Genomic DNA, 15,776 nt, shown 5'->3' with positions numbered 1-15,776 from the left:
TGTGGAGAAATAGGAACGCTTTTACACTGTTGGTGGGAGTGCATATTAGTTGAACCACTGTGGAAGACAGTATGGTTATTCCTCAAGGATCTAGAACCAGAAATACCATTGGACCCAGCAATCCCATTACTGGGGATATACCCAAAGGATTATAAATCATTCTACTATAAAGGCGCATGCACACGTATGTTTATTGCAGCACTATTTACAATAGCAAAGACTTGGAACCAACCCAAATGCCTATCAAAGATAGACTGGATAAAGAAAATGTGGCACATATACACCATGGAATACTACACAGCCATAAAAAGAATGAGTTAATGTCCTTTTCAGGGACACAGATGAAGCTGGAAACCATCATTCTCAGCAAACTAACACAGGAAAAGAAAACTAAACACCACATGTTCTCACTCATAAGTGGGAGTTGAACAATGAGAACACATGGACACAGTGAGGGGAACATCACACACTGTGGCCCATCGGGTTTTGGGAGCAAGAGGAGGGAGAGCATTAGGACAAATACCTAATGCATGTGAGGCTAAAAACCTAGATGATGGCTTGATGGGTGCAGCAAACCACCATGGCACATGTATACCTATGTAACCTGCACATTCTACACATGTATCCCAGAACTTAAATTATAATAATAATAAAGATGCTAAACAACACTAGTCAAGAACATTAGTCAGCAAAATGAAAATTATAAACACAACGGGATACCACTTCTTACTCACTAGGACGGCTATAATTTTTTTTAAATCAGAAAATAACAGGTGTTGACAAGGATGTGAAGAAACTGGAAGCCTCGTACATTCTTGGTAGGAATGTAAAATGTTGAAGCCACCATAGAAAAACATTTAGTAGTTACTTAAAAGTTAAACATTGAGTTACTATGCAATTTTACTTCCAGGTATATATCAAGGGGAAATAAAAGGTATGGCCATATAAAATCGTGTAGATGAACGGTCTTATCACAATTATTCATAATAGACAATTATGCTAAGTGAAAGAAGCCAGTCATAGAGCGAAAAAGTCACAAATTACATGATACTTTTTATATAAAATGCCATAATACTCAATTCATTGAGACAAATAGTAGCTTGTTGACAGGGCCTTGAAAGAAAGGAGACTGGGGTATAACTGCTCACTGAATATGAGGTGTCTTCTGGGGTGATGAAAATATTCTGAAATTAGATAGTGGTGTTGATTGCACAACATTGCAAATATACAAAAAAAATCACTGAATTGTACATTTCAAATGATTAAAATGGTAAATTTATATGAATTTTTTCTCAACAAAAATTTAAATTAATAAAGAAACTATCTCAAATAGTTACAAGTTCTTCTTTTTCAGAATTAAAACATATTAAATTAAATAATGAATGTATACAAATTTCTGTAAGTAAAACAAATAATATAAATATAATTCTTCCCGATTTTACAACACCTAGGATATTTTACTCATTAAAAGTAAAGAAATAGATTGGAAGGTTGTATGAAAATCCCTCTGAGACAGCTGCCTGAAGAGAAAGAAAAAGTGGGTTTGTTATTTAGTACGAGAACTAGGCTATTTCTTTGAATTGAACAAATGTAAACATTTTTATCTCAAATCATTGGATTCTCAGGAACAATGGACTTTAACTATAGCTTCCAGTTATATTCATTTAAATTCAAATTTGTGGCTAAAATCAAAACTCTTTCAAGTAATTTAAATAGAAACACAAATTTATGTCTATATCTCTAGCACTGGAGGTAGAGCTCCTCGTGTAATTAAATCCTTCATCATTTGGAGCCATTCTAAGAGTGCACTAATTGTACTCACACTGGAAACTTTCAGGCATTAAATCATGAGCTAGGACTCTTCCTTTGTTATAATTACAACTCTGCTTCAAATATGCTTTCTCTCTGGGCACACTAATACCTTTGGCTGTTACAGTACACCAAACTCCTTCTAAACTAAATCATAATGGAAGCATGGTACATCCTTCAAGATGTATTTGTTTTAAGGTGTTTAGGAGAGGCTGAATGAAAAAAAAAAAAAAGCATTAAACCCATTAGAACTGGTAGTGCCTAACACTAACCATTGGTTCACTCATTCATTCACCTGACAAACACTTATTTTGTGATTGCTCATGTTTTAGCTAGCCATTGCTCTTGACAAAGAATTAATGGTTAACATTTCCTGCTTTTAAGGAGACCACAGTATTTGGGGGGACAGAGAAAAATAGAATTAGTAATAATTTAATGTAGCAAGTACACTTACAGATATATGCCAGAGTGTGAACACAGGAGACACATATTGCATAACCTGGATGATCAGGGAAAGGCTTCCTAGAGGAGTAAAGGCTGTTTCTATAGGTAACACAGGCAACTGGAGGACGAAGAAAAGTGAAAGTAATTCTAGACACAGGATACAGAATTTAAAAACACACACAGGCAAGAAATAACACAGAGATCAGGTAAACTGAGAGATGTTTCACATAGAAAGGCCAGATGAAGAAAGGACTTGTCTGCCATACTAAAGGGTTTGGATCTTACTATGTTGATAAAGGAAAGCTACTAAAGATTTTTAAGACGCAGCAAAGTACAGACTGATTTGTACTTTACATAGTACACTTTTGAAGGGATATGGAATTTCAGGAGATATACTAAAAAGATAGTGGTTTGCATTCTTTTTGATCTCATTGCAAACATCATAAAGACCACAATGCATTGTAAAGACTACAGCGTACCACCATTTGGCAAAGCCATCAATTACTCTGCAATAAATCGCGAATATAGATATGGCCAGAGGACAAAGCAGAAAAGAGTTGAGACAAATCTTGGATAAAGCATAAAAGCATAAACTCTTCTTTTTTTCTCTCTCTCTGAAAACTTTCATCTCACAAATTGAAACAGTGTCTTATTGTCCTGAACAAAATCCCTCCTTTCTCAGAGGAAAACACCATGAAAATTAATGTCCACTAACATCAATGTTTGTTTGAAGTAAAGAGTCTATTATAACTCCATTAGAACAGAATTGCTTGTGGCATCAAATTACTGTGGGAAACCAGTTCATGCTCCGCCTTCCCATACACACATTGCTAAGACCCCGTAGAGAATCCATTAGTGGGACCCAGAGTCACACCAGCCTATAATTTTTCTTTGCCTTAGGAAAACAGTAGCCTGTAATTTTTCTTTGCCTGAGGTTTTAAAAGGGCTGTCCCTGGCTGAGTCTCATGTATGCTATTGTAGCCCCAAATCCAACTCATATACCAGTTACCGTCTGTATACTTTCTGAAGAAAAGAAGACCCAATGGAAACAGCCCTTCTTGTTTTGTAGTTTGTCTGTGAGCAAAGACATTCTTTTTATCTGAGCTCTCTTTCTTTATTTTTCATTGTAAGTTTGGTTTTAAGCTTATAAAGAATCTCAATTACAGTCGTCCCTCAGTATCCATAGGGATTGGTTCCAGGACTCTCCAAGTATACCAAAATCCACAGATATCAAATCTCTGAGATAAAGTGGCATTGTATTTGCATATAATCGACACACATCTTTCTGCATACTTAAATCATCTCTAAATTACTTATAATAACTAATACAATGTAAATGCTATGTAAACAGTTATACTGTATTGTTTAGGGAATAATGTCAAGAAAAAAAGTTGCACATGTTCAGTACGGATGCAATTTTTTGTCTAAATATTTTTATCTGAGGTTGATTGAATCTACAGATGTGGCACCCAAAGATACGGAGAGCTGACAGCACTTAGGTTTAGTTTAATATTAGATGTTTTCTGTCATCAAAACTTTTCATGTAATTTTGTAAGCTTTATGCCAATGATATAGAAATTTAACCGCAGTGTGTTAAAACAGGTTCTATGTCATTATAGAAAGCCATGTTTAAATGATCATGTTATGATATTCAAATACATTATACTGAAGCATATAAGTTTGATGTTACTTTAAAAGACAGCATTTATCTATTATATTTATGAACACAAAAGGTTAAAATGATGATTAGAGTAGGTCAAACATGGATTATGTTTACTCAAATACACAATAAGTACTTGCTTGTTATTAGCGGAAAAAATCGTACACATCGTAGACAAGGAGACTCTATAAAGGCACACTTTTAATTTAATAACACTTACTTCCCTAAAATCTAATTTCAAGTTCATGAGTAGAATGTCTGAATGCCATGTTCAAGTTCATGAGTAGTGTAACTGAAATCTCCTCTGGGTTAATTTTTGAAGAGCACTGGACTAATGATAAAGCAGCAATGTCTTCCCAAGTGGAATTTTTGACATATTTTTTGGATACTTTAATTTTCCACAGTGTTCCTTTTTTTCTTCTCTAATGACTCACATTCTTTGAGAGGACAGGAGTTTGTTATTTAAAAAAGGAGGAAGTATCACAAAATACACTGTTTTGTGTATAGAAGTAGTACTTGTTAAGTAAATCAGATTTCACCTCCTGGGACCTTTAAACGTTGGATGACTGCCTTTTTTGACCAATTGGTATTGCCATCCAGGAAGGAAGTCCTGATATATAGTAAGAGGCTCTCATGAAGAATCAGCAAAGAACAGAGGCAATGAATAGCGGCTGTATCCGATTTACCATCTGCCAATGAATAGTTAATAATTGGCAGCATGTGGTATAGCTCATCATGCCATTATTCTTGAACTACACCTTTCTCTTTACCCTAACTGTAGGTTCTCATCCTTTGCTCACTTATTCTCAGCATTCTTTCCTATCTCCATCTCAGATTTCCAATCTGTAAAAAACAGGACATCTTAGAACTTGGTTATGGGATCATTTCTTTTCTCTATATACCAACAAAGTCTTCCCATGGTTTTAAATATCATCTTTATGCTAATAACTTTCAGGTTCAAAACCCACTCTTACTTCTCCTTGAAATATATCCACTGTTTACTCATACCCAATTATGTTTTTGACACCAATTCTTAAATGCTTAAAAGACATCTCAAAATTAACTTTGAAAAACTAAACTCTTGATTCTTCTCCCGTTATTCTTGTTTTTCCCTTATTTGCACTGTATCAATAAATAGAATTCCACTCTTCCAACAGTTTAGGCCAAAAGTCTTTAAGTCTTCCTTGTTACCTCCCCATCTTTCACACCCCGGATTTGATCTATTAACAAACTACATTGGTTTTTACTTCAAAATACTTTGAGAATCTAACAATTTTTCACCAATATCGGCCCCTAGTCCAAGCCAAAATTGGTTTTTGCCTGGATATTGAAGTTATCTGCAATTATCATCCTTGCTTACCTTACTACTGTCTATTTCCCACAACAACGCTCAGATTATCACTTTTCAGCTCAATATTTCCCAGATCATTCCATCTTACTCAGAATAAATTCCAAAGTTTTTATTATTGCTTACAGCTGCCTACATGTTCCGGGCCCTTTTCCTTTCTCTGTACCTATCTCCTACCACCCGATTACACCATGCCCTAGAGCACTGCTGTGTTGTTTTCTTGCTGTTTTTTTAATGTGCCAGGTACTCTTCCACTCCAGAGACTTTGCAATTGCTGTATCTTCTACCTGGACAATTATCTATAACTAAATCTATGTATCTATGCATCTGTAAGATAGATAAATATCATTGCATCTCTGCATCGCTTCATTCAAGTTTATGTTCAAATACAACCTCAAAAGAGAGACCTTCCTTAACTACTCTAACTAAATAGCTCACCCCATCCATTCTCTGTCCATATCTCTTTACTTTGATTATTTAACCTATTAGTACTTCAGAGCACTAGCATGACAGAGTCTTTTTTGTTTATTGTCTCTCTCCAGCCACCATCATGTATTCCCCTTGGTAACAGAGACTTGTATTCTCTGAGAATCTTCAATGACTAGGGCATGAAATACTAGGTCCTTTAACAACATTTAAGAGTCAATGAATTTGTTATACTTCAAACTAGGGAATCTGTTCTACTGGCTTCATGTTAAAAAGTAATTTTAAAAGTTTGTCTGTTTTGAAGAAAAAAGCACCAGCTTTCCAAGCTGTCTTTCAATTTCCCAGAAACCTGCTTAAAATATAAACGGTTATATAAGCTTAAAAACAAGCCTGCTACTTTGGCAAAGAGACAACCATGGAATCTCCTGCCATTCATTTGCTGGTGCTGAATTTCATTTCTTCAAACTATTAACTCCTTTGCTGGTAAAATTATTCTCAAAGAATGTCTCTCAGAAAATGTTTACTTCTCTGGTCTATGAATATAGTCATATATACATATTACTACTTGCCTTTGAATAATATTATAATAACTCTTAAATCTTCATTAACTAGGCAGATTATTTAGTAGCACTATTTAAACTTCAGACTTCTATATATGAAATAAGTATCTTGCTCCTGTGATTTTTAAGAAATATCTTATTTGTGTGAGCATTAAGACTTAAAACAGACATTGATTCTCATCCAATGTTATGGTTCTTGAATTAAAAGTTTCAACACCCACTTGTGCACTTCACTTAAGGCAAATTGTATCACTTATTACAAGTGAATAAGGCAAATACATAGACATGTCCTTGTGGAATATGCATTCTGTGAAATCCCACTTTGACTTGTAAGAATTTCCCAAATCCATCCAGAAAGTGAAAGGGATAAAAGTACATGAAGAATGCTATATTATTACACACATGGAAAAAAAGATTCCATAACACATTTGGGATTTTCTGGTACGGAAATTCAAGGAAACTCTCCTAGAAGTCTCCTTCCCCTGGATATTCTTTGTTTGTTACAGATACTCCTCTCACTTGTTGATGACACCTTCCTGGCATTCATCCCCTTGATAAAATTTTATTCTCTCTCCTTTGTTATGTATGGGAAAAGCAAACTTTGACTTCCTTTTCAGTATTCAAATATTATATTATGTTTGTCAAGTATCCATATTTAGCACCAATTATTCCCCAGGTATGTTTTAATCAAACACAGTATATCTGCTCAGTGTTATCCATCACAAGAAGAATAATACACTTGGAGTTTTCCCCCATATATATATTTCAGAATCAAACTTAATTCATATTTGGCAAATAGTGAGTGGTATATGATCCAGATTTTTTTACAGTACCTACTTCTGACAGTAGAGGAACTAAGAAAATCTTCATATAGAATATTTCCAAATAACAATATCCTTTAGACATTTTTATTTAGATACCCTTTTCTGGAATCATTTCTTGGGCATGCCACAGATTTATGTACAATGTACAAACATTAAAACAATATACTTCAATTTCTGCCTTCCTGCCCTTTGTGCTATTCTTGTCAATAATTTTACTTCTATATACCTGCAGCCAACAAATACATGAAAAAAAGCTCATCATCATTAATCATTAGAGAAATGTAAATCAAAACCACAATGAAATATAATCTAATCCCAGTCAGAATGGCTATTATTAAAAAGTAAAGAAAACAACAGATGCTGGCAAGGTTGCAGTGAAAAGGGAAGACTTATGCACTGCTGGTGGGAATTCATATTTGTTCAGCTGCTGTGAAGGACAGTGTGGAAATTTCTCAAAGAACTTAAAACAGAACAACCATTTGACTCTGCAATCCCACTATTGGGTATACACCCAAAGGAAAACAAATCATTTCATCAAAAAGGCACATGCACTTGTATGTTCACTGTAGCACTATTCACAATAGCAAAGACATGGAATCAACCTCAATGCCCATTGATGGAGGACTGGATAAAGAAAATGTAGTACATATACACCATGGAATACTACACAGCCATTAGAAATGAAATTATGTCTTTTGCAGCAACATGGATGCAGCTGGGGGCCATTATCCTAAGTGAAGTAACAGGAATAGAAAACCAAATACTGCCTGTTCTCACTTATACATGGGAGCTAAACACTGAATACACATGGACAAAAGATGGGAACAATAGACACTGGAGACTGCTTGAAAGGGGGTATAGGTTGGAAGGTTACCTATGAGGTATCATGCTCATTACCTGGGTGACGGGATCATTGTACACCAACCCTCAGCGACATGCAATTTATCCCATGTGAGAAACCTGCACATGTATCCCTGGAACCTAAAATAAAAGAAGAAGAAGAAAGCATATAATCTCTTTAAAACCTAGATTACTTAATTCCACTGAAAAATAAATAGTAATTTTACTTCCACATATTATATACCCCATTATACATTGTTACTTTTTCTTAATCAAATATAGTTTAATACAATTTTAATGAGAAATAAGTTTTTATATTTATTCACATATTTACTATTTAAGAAACTCTTCTTTCTCTTGTGCAAATATCTCTATCCAACATCCTTTTCCTTAAGCCTGAAGAACTTTCTTGAACATATCTTTTAGTGCAAGTCCTCAGTGACAAATTCTCTCAGCTTTTGTTATTCTACAAAGGTCTCATTTAACTTTCATTTTTGAAAGACACTTTTGGTAGATATAGATTCTAGATTAACTTTTTTCTCAACTCTCTAAGAATATCATCCCATCGCCTTTTGGTTTGCATTACATATAATGAGAAGTCAATTAAATTTGTTACCTTGTATGTAATATATCATTTTCCTCTGAAGACTCTCTCTTCATTACTGGGTTTTAGTAGTTAGACTATGATACGTCTAGATGTGGTTTCATTTATTCATATTCAGTTTAGGTTTCACTAAGCTTTTTGAATGTGCAGATGTATATATATCACCAAATTTAAGAAATTTTCAAACTTATTCATTCAAAATTATGTTATGCCCTACCTTCCTCACCATTAAGGACTTCAATTACATGTGTGCTAGAGAGCTTATTAATGTCCAACATGTCACTGAATCTCTGTTCATTTTTTAAATCACTTTTCTTTTAGGTTCTAGTGCTCTGATTCATCGTCACTAAACATTTTCTTCTATGGTATCTATCACGCACTTAAAACTTATTTAGTGACTTTATTGCTTCAGATATTCTATTTTTCATCTCAAGAAGTTCCATTTGCTTCTTTTATAAATAGGTTTTATTTTTTCTTCTAATTATGTTCATATTTTCTTTTAAATTATTAAACATATTTATACTAATTTAAATTCCTTTTCTTTTCATTCTATCAGTATGTAACAGCTCAGAAACTATCATCCGTGGAACTTTTTTGGTACAATCCATGAGTTAAGAATGGTTTGCATATTGTGAAATATTGTTAAATACACACACACACAAATACACAGCAAAACACAACAGAGAAAAACATACAATAAAGACCATAGGCAGCCTTCAAAGCCTAAAATATTTACATTATGGCCTCTTATATAACAAAATATTGTTTCGCCCTTAATTTATGCCATTTCTGAGTTTAATTCTGCTGACTGATGTATCTACTGACTATGAGTTTATTGCCCTACTTTTTTTTTCTTTTTGAGACAGAGTCTCACTCTGTTGCCCAGGTGGAGTACAGTGTGGCACAAGCTTGGCTCACTGCAACCTCCACCTCCCCGGTTCAAGCGATTGTCCTGCCTTAGCCTCCCGAGTAGCTGGGACTACAGGCGCATGCCACCATGCCTGGCTAATTTTTGTATTTTTAGTAGAGACAGGGTTTCACCGTGTTAGCCAGGATGGTCTTGATCTCCTAACCTTGTGATCTGCCCGCCTCAGCCTCTCAAAGTGCTGGGATTGCAGGCGTGAGCCACCACATCCGCCCTGCCCTACTTCTTTACATGTAATTTTTGATTGGATGATGAGAACTGTAATATGGCATTGTTGGTTGTGTAAATTTTGTCTTCTATAAAAGAATGTTTTATTCTAGAAAACAGTTTTTTAAATGATCATTCTGAGGATTGCTTTTCATCCTGCTAGGGCAGGTTTACAGTAACTTTTATTCTAGATTTAGTTTCGTTCTACTCCTAAGGTGTGGCTTTCTGAGGTCTCTCCTGTATGTCCCAATTACTCAAGGAGGTCTCTCTATTTCAGGTCATCAAACTGTAAATATCTCCCAAACCACTGTAATATCCAATCGTTTTTAAATTTACACTCTACATAATTCTTCCTTTACTACTAGTTGTTTTTTGCCCAACCTCATTGACACCAGTGTAGAATTCAACCAAAGATTTTGCCCAACATATGCATACCAATTTTGTATGTAGCTCATTGTTGATATAGCTTTTATTTACCCAAACTCTACAATAATAAACCACTCTCTTATCAATTTGAATAATGCATTTTCTTGAAAAACAACTATGTTGGTCAGACACAGCATATATCAGTCATTCATTTCTTTTGATGATTCATATTCCATTGTATGGCTATGCCGCATTTTATTTACCTATTCATCATTTGAAGGACATTTGGACTGTTTTCACTTCTTTGTTCCATAAATAATGTTAATATAAACATTCTTATATAAGTTTTGTGTGGACAGATGTTTTTCTCTTGGGCATATATGAAAGAGTGGCATTGCTGGGTCCTATAACTACTTTAGAAATTACCATACTGTTTTCCACAGCAGTGACACCATTTTACATTCCAACGAGCAGTGTATGAAAGTACTGACTTCTCCACAACTTTGACAACACTTATTATTGCTCTTTTTTTATCATAGCTATCCTAGTAGATGTGAAATTACAACTCATTGTGATTTTGACTTGTATTTTCCTGATGTTTAACGATGAACATCTTTTTATGTACTCACTGGTTATTCGTGTATCCCTGGAGAACTATCTATTCAGATCCTTTGCCTATTTTTTAAATGGGTTATTTATAATTTTATTATTGAATTTTATTAGTTCTTTATATAGTTGATCCCTGAAGAACAGAGGTTGTGGTGCTGACTTCCTGCACAGTCAAAAATTCTCATATAGCTTTTAACTCTTCAAAAACTTAACTACTGATAGCCCATTATTGACTGGAAGCCTTCCTGATTACATAAAAAGTTAACGCACATTTTGTATATGTATTATATATTGTATATATACAGCTTAATATAAAGTAAACTAGAGAAACAAAAATATTTAAAAATAAGAAAAAGAACATATATTTACTATTCATTAGGTGAAAATGGATTATCATAAAAGTCTTCATCCTTGTCCTCTTTACATTGAGTAGGCTGAGGAGGGGGAAAAGGATGGATTGGTCTGGCTGTCTCAGGAGTGGCAGAGGTGAAAGAAACGGAGGAGAAAGAAGCGGAGGCAGAAGAGGCAGGCACACTCAGTGTAATGTTTATTGAAAAAATTCACACATAAGTAGACCCATACAGTTTAAATCTGTGTTGTTCAAGGGTCAACTGTATATTCTGGATACAAGTCCCTTTTCAGATGTAAGATTTGTAAAAAAATTTCTCCCATACTGTGGATTATCTTTTCACTTTCTTTATGATGTCTTTTGAAGCACAGAAGATTTTAACTATGATGATGTCCAACTTATCTATTTATTTTTTGTCACTTTAGTGTCATATCTAAAAAACCATTACCTAATTACAGGTTATAAACATTTATACCTGGTTTTATCTAAGAAGTATATAGTTTTAGCTTTCAGCTAAAATAAATACATGTAGATATTTAATCCATTTTGCATTGACTTTGTATATAGCATGAGGTAGAGGTATAATTTCCTTCTTTAGCATGTGACTATCCAGTTGTCCCAACACCATTTGTTACAAAAAAAAAAATTCCCCATTGGAATTGTCTTGGCATTCTAATATTATTATTTTTACCTTGGACTTAAAGAAATAATTTCAGGGACCCTCTCTGTCTCCAGACAACACTTAGAGAATGGCTATAGAGAATGGACATACATATATATTTGTATTTGATATAGAATGCTCTCAGAAGCCATTTAAAAAACAAGCTTCCAATGTGCCTAAATCTTCATCCTCCTGAAACAGGTTATATAGATAGAATAGCATGACCATAATTGAGCAAAATATGCTTTCTGTCCTAGTGAATGACCTGTCATTTCTCTAAAACATTTAAGCATGTCTTCATCACCTATTGCCCACCTATAGACTAGGATAATACAATATGACTCTGTAGGATCTAAATACTGTTTTATATTTGGAGTTTTTACTTACCTAAATACAGATAAACTGAAAGATACATTATGAAATCCTCAAAGTTATGAGTTAAGGTTCTTAGGATAGGTAAGACCTCTGGATTTAAATTTTGGTCTCAAAACTTGCTGTGTGGCCTTGGCATAATTTCCAAAACTTTCTAAGCCTCTGATTCCTCATTCATAAAATAAAGACAATAATATTATTTCATTATGAATATTAATAATGTTAAAAACTAAGTCTCTGTTTCCTCATTCATAAAATAAATACAATATTATTTTATTATAAATAATATCAATATTCATAATAAAACCTTATATTATCAATGTAAGGTATAAAGCAGAGAATATATAAAGCACTTGGCACAGATTTGGGCATATACTAAGAATGCAATACATATCAGCTGTAATTAATCAACAAACATTCTTTGATTATATATGCTAAGCACTGTGTTTAAATACTGGAAATAATAAATAAGAATCAGTTCTTGACTCTAAAGCAAGGATTAACATATGCCATCTTCAGCAGCTTCCTATATGTTTGCTTAAAGACTCCCTTTTAGGGTATATTTTTATGCTTAGATTTACCCTCTTTGATCTTCAGATAGTCCAATGGCTTGTTTTTTTTACCTACCCTCCCAAACTACCACTTTCAAGATATAACACAAAGTGATCAAGTATCATTTACATTTTGATATGAACTTATTTATACCAAAGTATATGTTGAGGTTCATTCAGTCATTCATTTCTCCATTTATTCATGAATCCAGTAATCAGACTTTATTGAGCACTTACTAGTCCTAGACACTAAGCAAGCTGGGAATATAAATAAGATCATTTCCAAACTGTGAAAAAGAATATAGGTTAATTCATGAACATGAACTATAAGAATATAAAACAATTTTATAATTAATAATTACAAACAAATACCATAAATGTCCAAAGAAAGGGAAAATTTGTTTGAATGTATCAAATCAGCCCTGGATTATGATCTTTAAGAATTAAAAAAAAAAATCAGTAAGAACCAGTGAAGAATTTCTAACTGGAGGAAACTGCAGTCATAGAGTAGGATTTCTACTAGATGAGGAGAAAGAAAAGGTACAGGTATTTCTCCCTGCTCCAGAAAAATATTATATCCTAAGAACAGCATTAAGGAAAATCACTGGTATTACATTTAAGATATCTCAGGACTGCTCTTAAATGCCTGTCTTTCCCTTCCCTTCTCTATTCTCTTCCTTTTACCTAACGCTTGCTTGCTCTCAAGTCTACTTTAAAGCATTGAGATAACAGGATTTAAGATCTTCTTCTTTTTTTTCTTAATGTTGTATCTTCATTTTAACACAACTGGTGAAATTGGATTTATTGACATGATAAAGATGACCATGAAGTCATTATTTTAGACACATAATGCACAGTTTTAGGATCAGTTTCTGCTGTCTTAAGTGTTCTAGCACCTACTACACATAGCCTATGAGAAACATGAAATTGTTCAAGGAATTTGCAGGCCTAGTGAAAGGAACCATACGAGGAGACCAAAAGTAATCTCAGGATTAGATACGTCTTCAAGGTAGAGTAAGATTCAAAGTCCTGACAACCTGAATATTTGGCCAATCACACAAACTAGGTCCTGAACAGATGGGTACAAAGGAAAAGTCTAAGAAAATGTCATATATTTATCACTACTATTAATACACTGTATTACAAGTTTATATATGGAATACTCGGCCATTAGAAAGTACGCTAGACTTTATATGATATACAAGGACATATTTTTTCCAAACAAGAAAAAATGTACCTTGTCCAGGACAATTTCTTCTTCCCTTTGGTTTGTTTTCTGTTTTTATTAATAAAGCCCACTATGCCTCATCAGATATATTAAAGATAAAATACTCCAAATATAAAAATAAAATCAAGGAGTTAAGAATACCAAAATTCCATTTCATATGGAGATAAAGGCTTCTTGTTCTTAGCACATAAAGATGCAACCCCAGAACCAAGGTCCTAGGTCTTCTTAGCCATGACCCAGTCAGCACACTGCTTCAAGGAATGAATAAGCTTGAGCTCCTTCTAAGGTTTAGATTTGCATCCAACACTCAGTACAAAGTGACAGACACAGTGTTTGTGTTATAGAATCCTAACCATTGACGAGGCTCTGGGATTCAATGTAAGTCTATAGTATTATGCACTGCCTATATTCTTGAATTGTCAAGGATGATGGTAATATAATAGTGAGGATAAATAAATGCTAAAACAGAAAAAAGTATAGCCACTTATGTATCCATTTATGAAATGCAAGCCATCCATTAAATACAAGTCACTGGAGAACTAGAAAACTGAAAGGGAAACTTTGAGATTTTACATGAGCTATGTATAAATAAAAATAATTGAAACAAGTAATTGAATTGCTATATTTCTATTTACTATTGAATGATATAGATATTAAATATATCAAATTTTCCTTTTATACATGTTACTTGATTAAAGAGTTAATCTGTGTCTGTGTACAGTTATCATAGTTTGTGTCTCATTTAAAAAGTAAGTTGCTTCTTGGCCGGGCGCAGTGGCTCATGCCTGTAATCCCAGCACTCTGGGAGGCCAAGGAGGGTGTACCATCTGAGGTCAGGAGTTCGAGACCAGCCTGGCCAACATGGCAAGACCCTGTCTCTACTAAGAATACAAAAATTAGCCGGGCACGGTAGCAGGAGCCTGTAATCCCAGATACTCGGGAGGCTGAGGCAGGAGAATCACTTGAACACGGCAGGTGGAGGTTACAGTGAGTAGAGATCGTGCGACTGCACTCCAGCCTGGGCAACAGAGTAAGACTCTTTCTCAAAAAAAAAAAAAAAAAAAAAAGAAAAAAGAAAAAAAGAAAGTAAGTTGCTTCTAATATTTTTAATTTTAAAAAGTACCTCTCATGTTAAAATGTAACTATAAAGTATTTGAATAACTATAATTCACAGTTGAGACTGTATGCCAACCTTGAACTATTTTGTTTAATGGATTATGTGATTATGTGATTACTGCCTGACATGTCATGTCTCTGAATCATTATAACCATTTGAAAACAAATACTTCACATCATATAGAAGAAGCCTATGAATTAGTTTCTGTTGATCACCCATAGGTTAATGATCACTTCAAGCCTATTAATAAGATTCCTACAACTTCACCAGATAACCTGCAATTTTATGCATTTTTTTATAATAAGCACATGTGTTTATTATGATATCGTCCTTAGCAAGGCTTTTATATCAGTTTTTCATTCTTTTAAGTTGAGTTATGCCAAGTTGCTTCCTGAAACCAGAACTGATTCTACTTTGTCCAACAAGAATAAAAAAATCTCAGAATATAAATAGTTTAAAGATACTTTTTTTCCTACTGTAAATGGCACACAGATGGTGCTTAACTGTTCTCTGAATCAATTCCAAAAATGTGCAACATCCTCAATAGGGAGAACTAAAGATGGCTGAGGTTCCATGAAAATCTTTAGAACTTGTAAAGGCTTTTCTAGATTTTAGATTGAAATTTTATTACCTACAAAGTTGTTTGGAGGAAAAAACATTTTCCTAGAACATGATTTTCAATGACATTTAACAATGTCTAATAAAATATTTTAGTTTACTTTGTACATTATTTCATAGATAGGAAGACTTTAAAAACCCAAATACTTCCAAATTCAACCCCACCCTCTGGCTAGCTTGTATGTTACAGATGGAGCTTTTAACAATTTTATTTGGATTTCACTCTTCCTTGAAAGATTTATCATTCTGTTTCCAGAA

The 15,776-nt window shown here is 33.9% G+C and overlaps 1 long non-coding RNA gene across 1 annotated transcript in view; it reads right to left on the bottom strand.

The window, feature by feature from the left end:
• LOC135964545 (uncharacterized) overlaps positions 1-15,776 on the bottom strand; it is a 70,816-nt gene that overhangs the window by 48,476 nt on the left and 6,564 nt on the right. The window contains exon 2 of the long non-coding RNA XR_010577030.2: positions 7,969-8,052. This is a non-coding gene — a long non-coding RNA (uncharacterized lncRNA). The remainder of the gene's footprint in view (positions 1-7,968; positions 8,053-15,776) is intronic.

The sequence above is a fragment of the Macaca fascicularis genome, chromosome 8, assembly GCF_037993035.2.
Source record: "Macaca fascicularis isolate 582-1 chromosome 8, T2T-MFA8v1.1".
NCBI lineage: Eukaryota > Metazoa > Chordata > Mammalia > Primates > Cercopithecidae > Macaca > Macaca fascicularis.
The sequence above is the reverse complement of the archived record's forward strand: the minus strand, read 5'-3'. Positions and strand labels throughout refer to the sequence as shown.